Source organism: Protopterus annectens, chromosome 10.part0 (assembly GCF_019279795.1).
Source record: "Protopterus annectens isolate FY-2018-M chromosome 10.part0, PAN1.0, whole genome shotgun sequence".
NCBI lineage: Eukaryota > Metazoa > Chordata > Ceratodontiformes > Protopteridae > Protopterus > Protopterus annectens.
The window spans coordinates 390,553,197-390,566,826 of NC_056744.1; the positions used below are offsets into that span (position 1 = coordinate 390,553,197).

At 40.5% G+C, this 13,630-nt stretch overlaps 1 protein-coding gene across 2 annotated transcripts in view; it reads left to right on the forward strand.

The window, feature by feature from the left end:
* RNF2 (ring finger protein 2) overlaps positions 1 to 13,630 on the forward strand; it is a 722,585-nt gene that overhangs the window by 340,431 nt on the left and 368,524 nt on the right. For both annotated transcript variants that reach the window (XM_044085309.1, XM_044085308.1), the window contains one exon: positions 1,125 to 1,265. The gene's annotated coding sequence lies outside the window, so the exon portion shown is untranslated. The remainder of the gene's footprint in view (positions 1 to 1,124; positions 1,266 to 13,630) is intronic.

Genomic DNA, 13,630 nt, shown 5'->3' on the forward strand with positions numbered 1-13,630 from the left:
ATCAGCATATTCAGTAATACTTAAGGTTGCACTGGAAGCCATTTGCATTCAGATGTTATAGTAGTTTTTCTCTTTCTATGGTTTGCCATGTGGACAAACGTTAGAATTTTATTCTATGTTGATTGTAGTAGGTTAATTTGATCAGGGATGCATATACTAATCTGGGCATCTGTACAAGGGCTGTCACTCTTCTTGCTTGAAAAACACATTGACGTAGTATATTTAACTAAAATCTCTTTTGTCTAATTCCCCCAGTTTAGCAAATATATGCTTCTATTTTGAATGACAGTGGTTAGCTAAAGTGTGCTTTGCAACTGTAATGTTACATTTATTAAACTCATTTGACAGATTTGTCATCAGCTGCTCATTGTGCTTGTAAAGTATTTGCATAATCGCACAGCCAGAGACAGTTTTGTTAAAGTATTCCACCACGTGTGTGTGTGTAGCTTTGAATCCTGTTCCACGGGTTTATATCATAAGCTCGAAAGCTGATAACTTTGAAGCACATAACTCCGAACTTCAAACCTCAAAGTACAAAAACGTCGAACCGTAGAATGGAGATCGCCATAGTGTGCGGGAAGGGAAGATTTCCCTTTACTGCACTGTAGTGTGATCTCGGAGTTGGTATATTTAAGTAGTGGGGAATGTAGGGGGTGCAGGGGGGCTTGCCCAGTTCATAGAGCTTTTTTTTTTGTTTTGGGGTAATTGGGGGGGGGGGTTGGCAGATTCGATGTTGTTAGCTTTCGAGGTTTAAAGTTCGAGGTTTTGTGCTTCGGAGTTATCAGCTTTCAATCATCTGATATAGACCCCCTGTTCCACAGTGTCTGGAAACTTAAACAAATTCAAAGGCAGTTTGGTACCCTTTTTTCATGAATGCAGTACAAGAAGAAATTATAATCCCATCTGTATTTTCCTTGCTTTGTGTGTGTATATATGTCTGTGTGTGTGGTTACAAGGGTCATTTTGCACATTGCAGGCATTTGTGGTGATTGGTGATCTAGTGGAACTTTGCACTATTATTCTGTTTATGGAATCACAAGACCTTTTTTCTAAGGTTATTTCTTCTAGCAGCAGAATATTTACTTTGCAGTCACCGCATAATGAACTGTGTTTGTTTTTTTCAGGAACCTCAACCAGAAGCTAGAATGAGAAAATAATGTTAATAGGAGTTCAGAAGCAACTTCAAACAATACAGTAAGACAACTGAACTGCCTTCTGGAAGGTTCCCTCAGCAGTGACAGTGGAGCTGGTCCCTCAAGCCTCAGGTAATTTCCCTTGCTAACAACACAGACCCCATAAGAAGAGCTATTGTTAAAAGGACAGCAACAATGTATCAAAACTATCAGAAAATGTGCCTAAGGCTGACATTATTTATTTATTTAACATTTGTTTACCAGGATAGTCCGACTTGGAACAAAGCCAATTTTCAGGGGATACCTGGGCAGAAATACTCCAGATGCATATTTTTGTAACATGGGAGGAAACCAGAGTACCCAGAGAAAACCCATACGAACGCAGGGAGGGCATGCAGACTCCACACAGAAGGCACTCCAGCCGAGAATCGAACCAGGGAAACTCTTGCTGTGAGGCAACAATGCTACCACTGTGCCATCCATGAATTGATGACAAATGACAATCTCAGAATTAAAATAAAATACCATTTTTTCCCAAGGCTTTTCTGCTTACTTCTGCTTGGTGCACCTCTTCTACTCAGCTGTAAGCACGTAATGCTCCATGTTTTATTTTTCAGACTAATTACATCCCCGGACAAACTGCAAACTGACAGCCCTTAGGACTTGTAGCTCTGAAAGGCAGTTAGTAATTCTTTCATTGTACAAAGCACTTGCTGAGGCCACTTGTGGAGTCCTGTGTCCAAATGTGGTGGCTGTACAGAGAAAAATAAAGGTTTGTAGAAAAGGTGCAGTATAGAGTTAGCAAAAAAGGTGGCATAAACAGGAAGGATAGTGTTTGAAAAAAATACTTTGATACCACAGAGGAAAATGTAGAAAGGAACCTACGGAATTATGAAAACCAAAGTAAGATAAAAAAGAACCTAGGGGATTGGCACTTACAGACACCAGTCTGTATGACTTGAACATATGTATATCTGCCACAGGGGAAGGGAGATGAATGGAGTAGAACAGGAAGGTCGGACTCGAAGCAGAATAGAACATGGGTGATAGCCAGAAGAACAATTCAAGAAGGATTTAAGTAATGGCAAAGAGGGTTGTGAGTCCCTAAGGCCGTTTGCCTGAGACAGTAGTAAAGAGTTTGTCAAAAAAGAGGTTGAAGAATGAATGGGTCAAGGGAGAAGACTTAGTCATTGGCTGTACTACTGTTACAGAGGTGCTAAAAACGGTGTTGCCTTCTGTTTACATCTTTGTATATGCAGATACAAAGAAACGGCAGTGTAAGAGGGTTCATATCTCGTAGTGAAATGTGAGATTAGACCAAGATCAGATGTTCATGAGCATGTCTTTACGGAAAATGTAGTGGCTGACCTGTCCAGGCTTCCTGATAGCTGGGTGTTTGGTAAGAACACGGGCAATTTAAGGCTCCATGGTGTAGGAAATAAGAGGACATTAGTAACAGGGGCTCCATTAGTAAAAAATAGCTGTGCAACTGATGTTGCTAGAGGGATTTGTAAACCTTTCCATTGAATTGTTCATGCATTTTTTATATGCATGGATAGGGTTATACTAATATACTGGCAGTGGGAAATATGATGCTTACATTTCCTCAAGGGCACCACCCACGTTGCAGAAAGCTTCAGTTCTGCCACTTTCTATTTGTGAAGTAAGCCAGTGTTATTTCTTATTTCTTGATGTTCCACTACGTTTATTAGCTAATATGGATATCTGTTGTTTGCTATGTGTACAACTCAGCTTCTGTGAAACTAGTTCTTAACAAGTGTGAAACATAACAGACTGTACATTTGTCATAAGTGTAATCCTGATCGCTGTCGTTGCATTTGAGATGTTTCTTCAGTGCTGTTCCATTTGAGGCTTTGCAATCATGTGCCCTTTTGACTTTACTAAAACACCAGTCTGCATCTGATTAAGTACTAAATCCATTAATGAGTGTGTGCCAAATATTGATAGAGTGAAAGTTTTTTGTTTTGTTTTTTTTTTGGGGGGGGGGGTGTAGACCATTTAAATAATCTTGAAGTCCGATACCAGTCTGGTGTTTTGGTTGGCTGTTAGGAAAAAAAGTGACAGGACAGGTTTACTTTATATTAAGTAATAGAAGTTAACCATATTTCTCTAGTTTTGATGTGGGTATATCAAATTGATTTTAAATTTCAAATTTACATCTACTCCATATAGATTTAACCGTTATTTTAAAGCTAATTCTGATCACAAACTATATCAGTTCATTAAAACTAATTAACAGGCCACTTTCCTGTAACTAGAAACATTGAGTCAAGTATCGTTAGATGCACTTCCGTTCAGGACAAGTGCTTCACTGTCTGTCCATCTGATATAATTCAAGTCCAGTGATTTGATTTGCACTGCTTAAATGTAGACATGAATCACAATGCTTGTCAATGTGCACCCAGCTGGAGTTCCTTAATGCAGCTGTTGATTTGTTCTGACATATGTGCAGAACAAATTTAATGTTAGTGTAGTTCAGGACCTATGTTTATCCAGCCACATGATAGCTGATGGCAGGCTATTTCCCAAATCAAAATTGACCAAACAAATGTTAATGAAAGCACATTGTTGCCAAAATGGAATAGGCCGCAGATGTTTGAGATGTTAGTCTATTGAAATGTCCATAGTAATGATATCTCTTCTTTTTGAGTGACGACGGTTTTATATAAACTACCCAAGTAAAACTGCTAAATGTACCAGATGCTGACACTTACCTTTTTGTTTGGTATGTTAACATGTATTGCATATTCTTACTGCATTATGCTGAGTAACTCGTACACTTTTGAAATGATAGTAGTTCACTGTGCAGTCACCTAAGAAAATGTTTAGTATGTTTCCCAGCAAGCTTATTTCATAATGCTCCTTAATTTCACCAACAGCTAGGTTATAAAAATTGGCATTAGCTGATTTGCCGTATGCAAGCAGCTGTACAACCTCAGTGGCTGAACTGGTTGAATAGCAAGGCACTTACAGAGGACACCAGACTGTTTGACAAAACTTTTGGGGGATTGCCCCACTTCCACCTGCCACTACTAACATATTCTGTGGTTTTGTAACCGTGGAGAAAAATAGTTGTCATTAGAAAATAAAGCTTTAGCTTTACCAGGTTCTGATATTGTACCATTTTGGAGTTAAAATGTACACATGGGGGGGGCGGTGGGTGGCACAAGTCCCTACACAGAGGTATAGGAATTTTTGTTTTCTTGTTAATTTACCATATTGTTTAATTATTTTATTTAATTCAAGTGAAAAAAAATATTTTTTGCATATAATGAATTTTGAGTGGTGTGAGCTTCTGGTGAGATGGGTTCAATCAGGTTTGTTTTAATATGCAGCTTGACATTCAAGCATTATGACCCCATTTGCCCATATAGAGTGTGCATTTGTTATATTTATTTTATTTTATTTTACATTTGTTTACCGGAATAGTCCGACTGGACACTGGTCCATTTACAGCAGAGGCCTGTGGAGAAAAGCTCCACAATTAGATTAACATCAACATGGTAATACAAACAATCATTCAGGTATGTACAGACATAAAAAGTCTCATACAATCCAGTCTAAACAATACATCAGCAGTGAGTGAGTAAATTTACAAAGATAGAGAGTCTCATACATCAAAGCTTTAACACTGGATTAGTGAGATAGGATAAAAGAATAAAAAATCATATGATTAGACATGACATATTATACAATTTCAAGTTGACAGTAAGATACCTAACTGTAGCATATATACAGTAGAGATAGCAGGAAGGAAGGTGTAAAGTGTGCTGAGACTGTGAAATTCATGTGATGCATGGACATAGCCATGTATTCATAAAATGTGATTTGAGAGCATTTTTGAAATGTGTGTTAGTGGGGGCAGAGGTCAGAGAAGGGGGGGGGGGTTATTCCAGGATATAGCTATGGCATGAGAAAAAAGAGCTTTCACTGAGTTGTTATTAGCTTTAGAGATGCAGAGGTGGGATTTCTCAGTAGATCGGAGGATGATTAGTTCAGTATAGAAAGAGAGTGGCTTAGTTCTGGGGTTTTTTCAGGATGTCTAACAATATTAAAGGCAATGACTAGCTGGTGGTAACTGAGTAGCTGCAGAAGTTCTAACCATTGTAGTTCCCTTAGAGATTGACAGTGATGGACTCTGAAGGTGGAGTTGTTAGCAAACTTAACAATTTTATTGTAACATGATTCAAGTCTGGTGAAATCAAGTTTTCTGAAATGGATAAGAATTGGCGATTTGACCTAGAGTGATCCGTTACTGTTCTGAGAGGAATTGTTTATGCCTATATAGGGTTCCCATTTTTTGTGGACCTTTTTTATGGTTTGTGAGATATGGACATCGAAGAGTAGGTTATTGTCAATTTCTACACCAAGGAGTTTGGTATGGTCAGAGGGAGATATGATGGTACCATTTTTGGAAGAGATTGAAAAGGATGGAGGGGTTATAGATTTGTCTTATTCAGGTTTAGGCTTAGTTGGATATCAGTAATCCAACTTTCTACAGAACTGAAGGATTCTTGTGTGTATGTTTGTGTAGGTATGTATATCTCTGTGTGTTTTATTTGTCTGTGCATGTATGTTTGTTGGTATGTGTTCACGCACATGTAAAATATACATTTTGTAAACATGGCAAATGATAATTAGAAGAATACGGTTTTAGCACATTATAAAGAAGGGTCTTCCATGATGGTATTAGTTATGTATACCATTTCCGTATATGTTCTCCTCTGGTTTGATTATTGGGTTAATTTTCTAGTTTGATTTTCAAAGCCCAGCCCACTCATTTCCAATTCATCCATTAATTGTCACTGTTTCCTTTTGTTGCACTACATCCCTCAAAAGTGTTTCAAGTCTTATTTTGAAATCCTCTCCTGTCCTGTTAATTTCTGGAAACTAGTGTGTATCATCTGTAATTATTAGGAGCACTGAGTCCTATTTTATCAATGGGACATTTGAGCAAAATTGCAGTTTTCTTTCAAGATGGTACATCTGAGAAACAACTATATTTAGTAAGAGAGTGCAGGGGGCAAAGCCTCTGCATAAGAAGTATTGTAAGCCTGTTGTCCATAGTACCCCATGCCTTATTTCTTTTCATATTTTTTGCTTTGTAGTTCCACTTAAGTGTCAGTGTGACTCATTGATGCAAAACATATCCTATACATCACATTTCATAAAGAACTACACAAGAGTTTGTACTCATACCCTGTTGGTAAGGCCATTAACTCATTACCTATATCCATCAAGTCAATGTCCTTCCTTTAGTCCTTTAAAACCACTTTGAAAGACTTCCTAGCCAAAATCTGTTTGTGTTCTTGCTCTGCTCCAGAATAAACTATATCCCTATATTTGAACTTGAACAAGTACCTATTCATACCTTCACCCTTCTTTGCCTACTTCCTAACTTTATTTTCTCTCCCCTGCCTCTCTGTCTAATCATGCCATAACCCTGTTTTTCTCTCCCTTCCTATTGCAATTCCTGTTTGTATTTTACTAATTTATCTTTAATTTCTCTAAACAGGCTAAATTTTCTCTAAGTATTAAATTATTGTCATATATGATGTTATTCTATTCCCATGTTGCATTATTCCATATATGGGTTTACCTCTTCAGTCTCACATACGTACGGCCAGTATCCAAAAGCTTTCAGTCCCTGTTTGGTGTGTCAGACATCATTCTTGGATGAGATTTTGTGCGCCATAAAGTTGACGTTGGCACGCACCAGCCCTCAGAACTTTTCAGCCACCAGTCGTGCACCAGGTGTTCCTGTTACCGCTGACTTCATATTCGTTATTACCTGTTGGGGAACCTTTTTCAGTCCTTCTAATTTTGATTATTTCTTGTTAATGTCATCCAGAAAGGGTAAGTGTCAGTGTGAATGCCAGATCTCTCATAAGGACACCCACGATAAGTGCCTTTTCGGTGTGGGAAAATCTCACGACCATAAGGCCTGCCCTGTTTGTCAGGTGTTCGTTCCGGAAACTTTGCGCAGTCAGTTGCACGCTTTAAACTTGTACCTCGAGAACCAATGTCTGAAACTTCTCACACTTAGGATGGAGTGCTCTTCCAATGTCCCCGTAGACCCGCCAAAAAATAAGGTCAGAACATTACGGTCTTCGACTACTGCTGAACCTCTTACAGCCGACTCCCAACCTGTGGCCGACATAGGCCTGGTTTCAGGATCTGGTTCCGGATACGCCACTTTGGAGGTCGCAGGTACCTCTACGGATGCCACACCATCCACAGACAAGAGCACGTCCACCGAGGCTATTCCGGCACCATTGGCCGACGCCAGGGGGGAACCAGCGTTTCATGGGGAGTCATCTGAGCCTTCCGACCCATTACAGTCACCGGTTTCCAGACAGACACCCGCTGCCCCTTTAAAAAGAAGGGAAAAGAGAAAACACATCTCCCCCTCTTCAGAAAGCATGCCTGATTGGCAGGCTTTCAGCCAGAATCTTTTCAGTGCCTTCATGGCACTGAGGCCTACACCTACTTCTGCCTCTACCTCTCCTCCTCTCCTAAGCCCTAGGCCCTTGCCTACAGATTAAGCTCCCAGGGAAGAGGAGGTCCTTTCAGATTCCTCTGAGGAATCTCTTTCCTACAGCTCCCAACTCTCTTCACCCTTGGGATATGGATCCCCAGAGGAAGAGTCACTGGACCCTAATTCTCCTGTGGAAGATCTGACCTTCAGTGAGACAATTAGTAGGATGTGGAGCACTTTAAATGAGATTCCTCAGAAATGTCTGAGGTACTATGACCTCATTCAAATGGAAACCCCTAGCCCATCTGTTGTTCCTCCCTGCCTTCCCAGATGCCTTTTTTCGGCATCTCTGAACCCTGACTCTCAGCCTTCTGCCCCACTCAGACTTATTATTAAATTATTATTATTAGATTATTTAGGCTTTACAAAGTACCTGATACTGCTAAGCATCTGATAAAGTGCCCACCAGCTGATCCAGCCACTATTTCTGTTGCCACCGATAAAGCCACTAAACTCTTGCCTACTACCACCATTCTCCCAGCTGACAAGGACAGCAAAACAATGGAAAGATTAGGCAAAAGGATTTATACTTCTGCTACCTTGGCTTTCAGAGCCACAAACTTATCAGACCCACATGGCCAAGTGCACCTTATCTCTTTTACAATCTGCCACCAAACATTTGGCAGGTCTATATTAAATCAGTGAACGCTTAAAATAGTGAATACTGATTTATCGACCCTTTAGAAGTGAAAGCTTAAAATCCCGAAGACACGAACAGTGATTTTTTTTCCCAGGGAAAAAAAATCAGTGTTACACAAAAAAAAAAAAAAAGAAAGAAAACCTTAAAAAAATGGGATTTCATGCTTTCAATTTTAAACGGTCGATAAATCAGCATTCACTATTTTAGGTGTTTGCTGATTTAATATAAACCCACATTTGGCAGATATACCAGACTCCCCTGCCAAAGCATCACTGCCTCTCTCCTGGCTCTCACATCCCAGGTCACCAGACACTCTATCAAGTGTAGCTATGATGCTACTGAATCCTCTGCCAGGTCAGCCGCATCAGCATCTGCCTTACGTAGATACTCCTGGCTTCGTCTACAACCAGCATCTGGAGTACATTGTACCCCTTCTACCCTGTCTAAAAATGTTAATACTATAGTGGTTGGATCAGGTACAGCACAACTCAGGTCTCCCTCTCCAACCACCAAAACCCACTTAGGTCATGCACACAGATGCCTCAGACCTGGGATGGGGAGCCACCCTCGAAAACCAATCGGTGCAGGGCCTGTGGCCAAATCACCTAAAATCAGAACACATCAACGCTCGAGAAATGAGGGCAATTCTACTAGCCCTCCAGGCATTTCAACCTTTCATTCTACAGGGGACTCTTTTGATATACACAGACAACACGACTGTACTGTGGTATATCAACACTCAGGGAGGGACCAAGTCCCACCGGCTCTGCAGGTTAGCCCTTTTGGTATGGGAATTGGCTACTTCACAGGGAATCTCCCTACAGGCAACCTACATTACCTCACACCACAACAAACAGGCAGATTATTTGAGCAGAACCAGCACAAACAACCACAAATGAATGCTGCACAGAGATGCCTTCCTGGACCTGGTCCACAAGTGAGGTATACCTCAAATGGACCTGTTTGCCACAGGCAATTTCCTGGCTTTTGCACCAGGACACCCGAACCACAGGCATTGGCAACAGATGCCTTCTCAATTTCTTGGAATGGGAAATATATATGTGCACCCCCCCCCTTCCCACTCATTCAGAAGGTCCTGCTAAAAATTCAGCAGGACAACCCGAAAATCTTGTTGGTGACTCCCTACTGGCCCAGACAGCACTGGTTCCCCTTACTCCTACATTTGTCCAAGGGCAATCACCACAAGTTACCCCCAGAGTGGACCTCCTCACACAGCACAAGGGGTCACTAATCCATCCACAGTGGCAGATGCTGCACCTTACCCTGTGGCTGATAGGATTCTGATCCCATTTAGACACCTTTACAGTGAGGACGTGCTCAATGTCCTGCAGGAGACCAAGAAACCAAATACTAGAAAATCATCTCTCAAGTGGAAACGATCCACTATTTGGTGTCATAAAAGATAGCTGGATCCACTTCACAGTGAACCCCCTCTAGTGCTATCCTATTTGTATGAACTACTGCAGTCTGGACTGACTTATTCCTCCATCAAAGCCCATCTGTCTGCTATTTCTGCCTGTCTCCCTTTGGAACCCCATTAGCATCCAGACTCCCTTGAAAACTCTTCCTCAAAGGGGTATTGCACCTTAGGCCCTCAAGGAACCCCATTCCCCCACGTGGGACCTCAACTGTGTACTAGAGAAGCTTATGCTACCTCCATTTGAGCCAGTTAACAAAACTTCTTTAAAGCACTGTAACTTGGAAAACTGTCCTTTTAGTGGCTCTAACCTCAGCCAGAAGGGTATCTGAGCTGCAAGCCTGTATAGCTACCCCACAATTTCTAGTTTTCCACAAAGATAGGGTTACCATTAGGACAAATCCGTCCTTTATGCCCAAGGTAGTCAACGACCTGTCCCTTAATCAGACAATTCAGCTACCTGTTTTTTTCCCCAACCCACAAGGAGACAGTGAGAGGGTGCTGCATTCCCTGGATGTTCACAGGCAGATCAGATTCTACCTGCATAACACCAAGTCTGTCAAACAGACTGACCAACTCTTCATATCCTTTCACCCCAGGGCTCTGGGGAAGGCTGTTACCAAGCAGACTGTTTCTACTTGGATCTCAAAAGCCATTACCTTCTGTTACCAGTTCCACGGTAAGACCCTGCAAGGGATAGTTAAAGCTCAGTCCACAAGAGCAATGGCATCTTCAGGAGCCTTCTTCAAGGGTTTGGATACCTCTTCTATCCTGGAAGCTGCTACTTGGCCCTCAGTTTACACCTTCACCAAGCACTACAAGCTTGACCTCATCTCCAGGTCCAGGGCAGGGTTCGCCAGGGCTATCCTGCATGGATTCATGGAATCTGCCTCTAGACCACTACCCCAACTTCAGTGAACTTTGGCACTCACCCATATGCAGAATACTGCAACATGGGAATAGAAGGACATAGAAAAGTTGTGTAAAATCTTACCATAACCATGGATGTCCTTCTCTTCTATGTTGCAGTATTCCTTCCCACCCTCCTTCCCCTCTCATCAGCTAATAACTTCCCTTTCTGGATGGCAGTGATATGCAATTGCCGTCACTGGACTGGCTCTGACTGGGACTACTGTTCTGAGGGCTGGTGTGTGCCGACATCACCTTTATGGCCCAAGTAATCTCGTCCACGTCTGACACACCGCAGAGGGACTGAAAGCTTTTGAATACTGGCCACATGTACATGAGACTGAAGGGGTAATACTGGAACATGGAAGAGAAGGACATCTATGGTTATGGTAGGGTTTTACTCAACTTTTCTTTATATCTATTTTAACCAATGTTGTCACATTATGTCCAATCTGATGTAATTATTTAAACTGTAGATGTTTTTGTACTATTTTATTGCTCTTAAAATGTTTTTATTATATCTTGGAGCTTTTCTCCCTGAGCTTCCACTGAAAATGGGCACCTCCCCAGTTGTATTTTCCTGGTAATCAAATGTCAATAAATATAAAAAAAGACACCTCTACCAACCACAGTGGTGCATAAGCCTTACTAGTTCTCCATGGTTTCCCTTCAGTCTTCTTATATCTATTTCCATCCATATTTTATGACCCTGTTAAGTATCACCACTATCTTTGGAATACAGTTGTGATCCATTTTATATCACCCTTCAACCATATTGGTGTATCGCAACCTCTTTCAGTATTGGCACATACCTTATTGTTGCTTTGGCTCTTGGTGTAACCCCTTCATTTTCCCTACCCGCTATAAGTTCTGGATTGTTCATTCTCTTTTTATTGGATTCGATAATCCACCCACATTCTGTGTTACCACCATGACATACATTAGTACAGCTAGCTTTAATACTGTGTGACCACTTTTTTCTTTCATGTTTGCCCCCATCCCATGTTTATCTCCCTATCCTGTCTGAGTTAGGCGAGAACAACAACCGTACTTCTGCTGTGCCTCTCAGATGCCTGTGTAAGGGAGGTGGGCATTTCTGGCAGGCCATGTCTCCTTACAAGTCATATTCATATGTTTTATCCTGTTATCCCATTATTGTCCCCCTCTATCATTTATTTCCCTTTCTGCTGTTGTCTATAAATCATCTACGTTTTTCTTTGTGTTTTCAGTCACACACCCATCCCCCCATCGCACCATTTTCACATTCCTTTCCCTTTCATATCCCCTGTACACTATTTTTACTTGACTTTTCTATATTCAGTCTCACTTGCTTTCCTTTGTATTTTAAGTGATTATTATTGCTTTAAATAAAACCATTTTACTGTCTTTCTGGTGAAGGAAATGTATTTTTATTAACCGTTTTCTTTTTAAAACAAAAATAATCAAGTGCATATAGGTTCATAGGTGTGTGGCCCTGGGGCCTTTACAAGCCTAGCCATAAGATTACCCTGGCATCGTGCCACCCGACCATAGTTCCCAGAGAATGCATGCGTAAGACTTTATTTTAACAAGATGACATAGTCAGGGGAAGGGAAGTTCTTGTGATGGGGGATATCTCTGGAGTGTGTGTGTTTGTGTTTGTGTCTAAATTCAGCAGCTGTATATGGAACAGATACGGAGTTGTCATCCAAAAATAATGTAGTAGTTTTGTCAGTACCTACAATGTTGTTCTTTGATTTTGAAAGCATGTAGACCTGTATGTACAGGCCTCGAGTGTAATACATTGAGAACATAGTGAACTCAACCTGAAAGTGAAACTGCAAGCGTTCTGGAAGACCATGTGAACAGCATCATACGTATAGGGTTTTATAAACTAGCTGTATATTCTTTTCTGATTTTTTTCTTTCTTTTTTGTTATATTTGTATATTTATTTTACAGGCAATGTACAGCATTGCTTTTGTATCTGAAGAGTGGTGATGTTTTCCTGTGCTTTAAGATTCACTTTTAGAATTTAAGCAAGGTTGCACAGGGTGTTAATGAGATGAAATGTATTTGTATGCATGACTTGATATGGATATAAACCCATCCTGTTGCAGTATTTCCTTTAAGTTGTTTACTTTTCTGATAGTACAAGTTAATGGTAACAATGATTTAGACAAAGAAATTAATCCTCTCAAGGGAGTATTCACACATGAGTAGTGTTAGAAAAGTGTACTTAACAAGAGTGGGTGTTTTTTCAGTATTCCAAGTTGAACTAGATATACATCTAAACTAAATATTATTGTACCTAAGTGTAGTAACATTTAGTTTAAATACATATCTAACCACATTACCCCCCATTTCTGGGAAACTCAAAATGTTTGGGGAAAAAAACACTTTTTACACTGAGTAGTTTTTCGCAACTGCTAGTCATTTCTGAACCCCCCCCCGAGATGTTTTAATTAAATTTCTGTTACTCCATCCCTCAAGGGGTTTCAAGTCTTTATTAATTTGTTTGTTTGTTTATTTATTTATTTATTTATGTAGTAATACAGAACGGTGTAAACTTGTCTGCAGAAGCTACGTACTAATAACTTGACAACAGCAGCATTGTTTTCTCTTCAGAAATGCAGACATAATGCTGTGTGATTTGTAATGCCCTTGGTTACACAGCTTCTGTTGTCTAACTTGTTCATACTGATTTGTAATACTCTTTGGACAGAAACAGCTTAAGGCAGAGGGGGAACTCCTGTGGAATATCTGTTTCCTATAGTAATAGTTTGAACAGGAACCCCCACAACACCCACACACTTGAACGTAGCATGTGCTGTAAATGCACATTGTACTGACCTTCATAGAAAATGTTTCATCTATGTATTTATAATTCTATTTTCATCTTTATACATGAATTAAGTAGGTTTACTTCCCATTTAGAACACTCTGGAATCAATCTGTTCCCTTTTGCGGGATT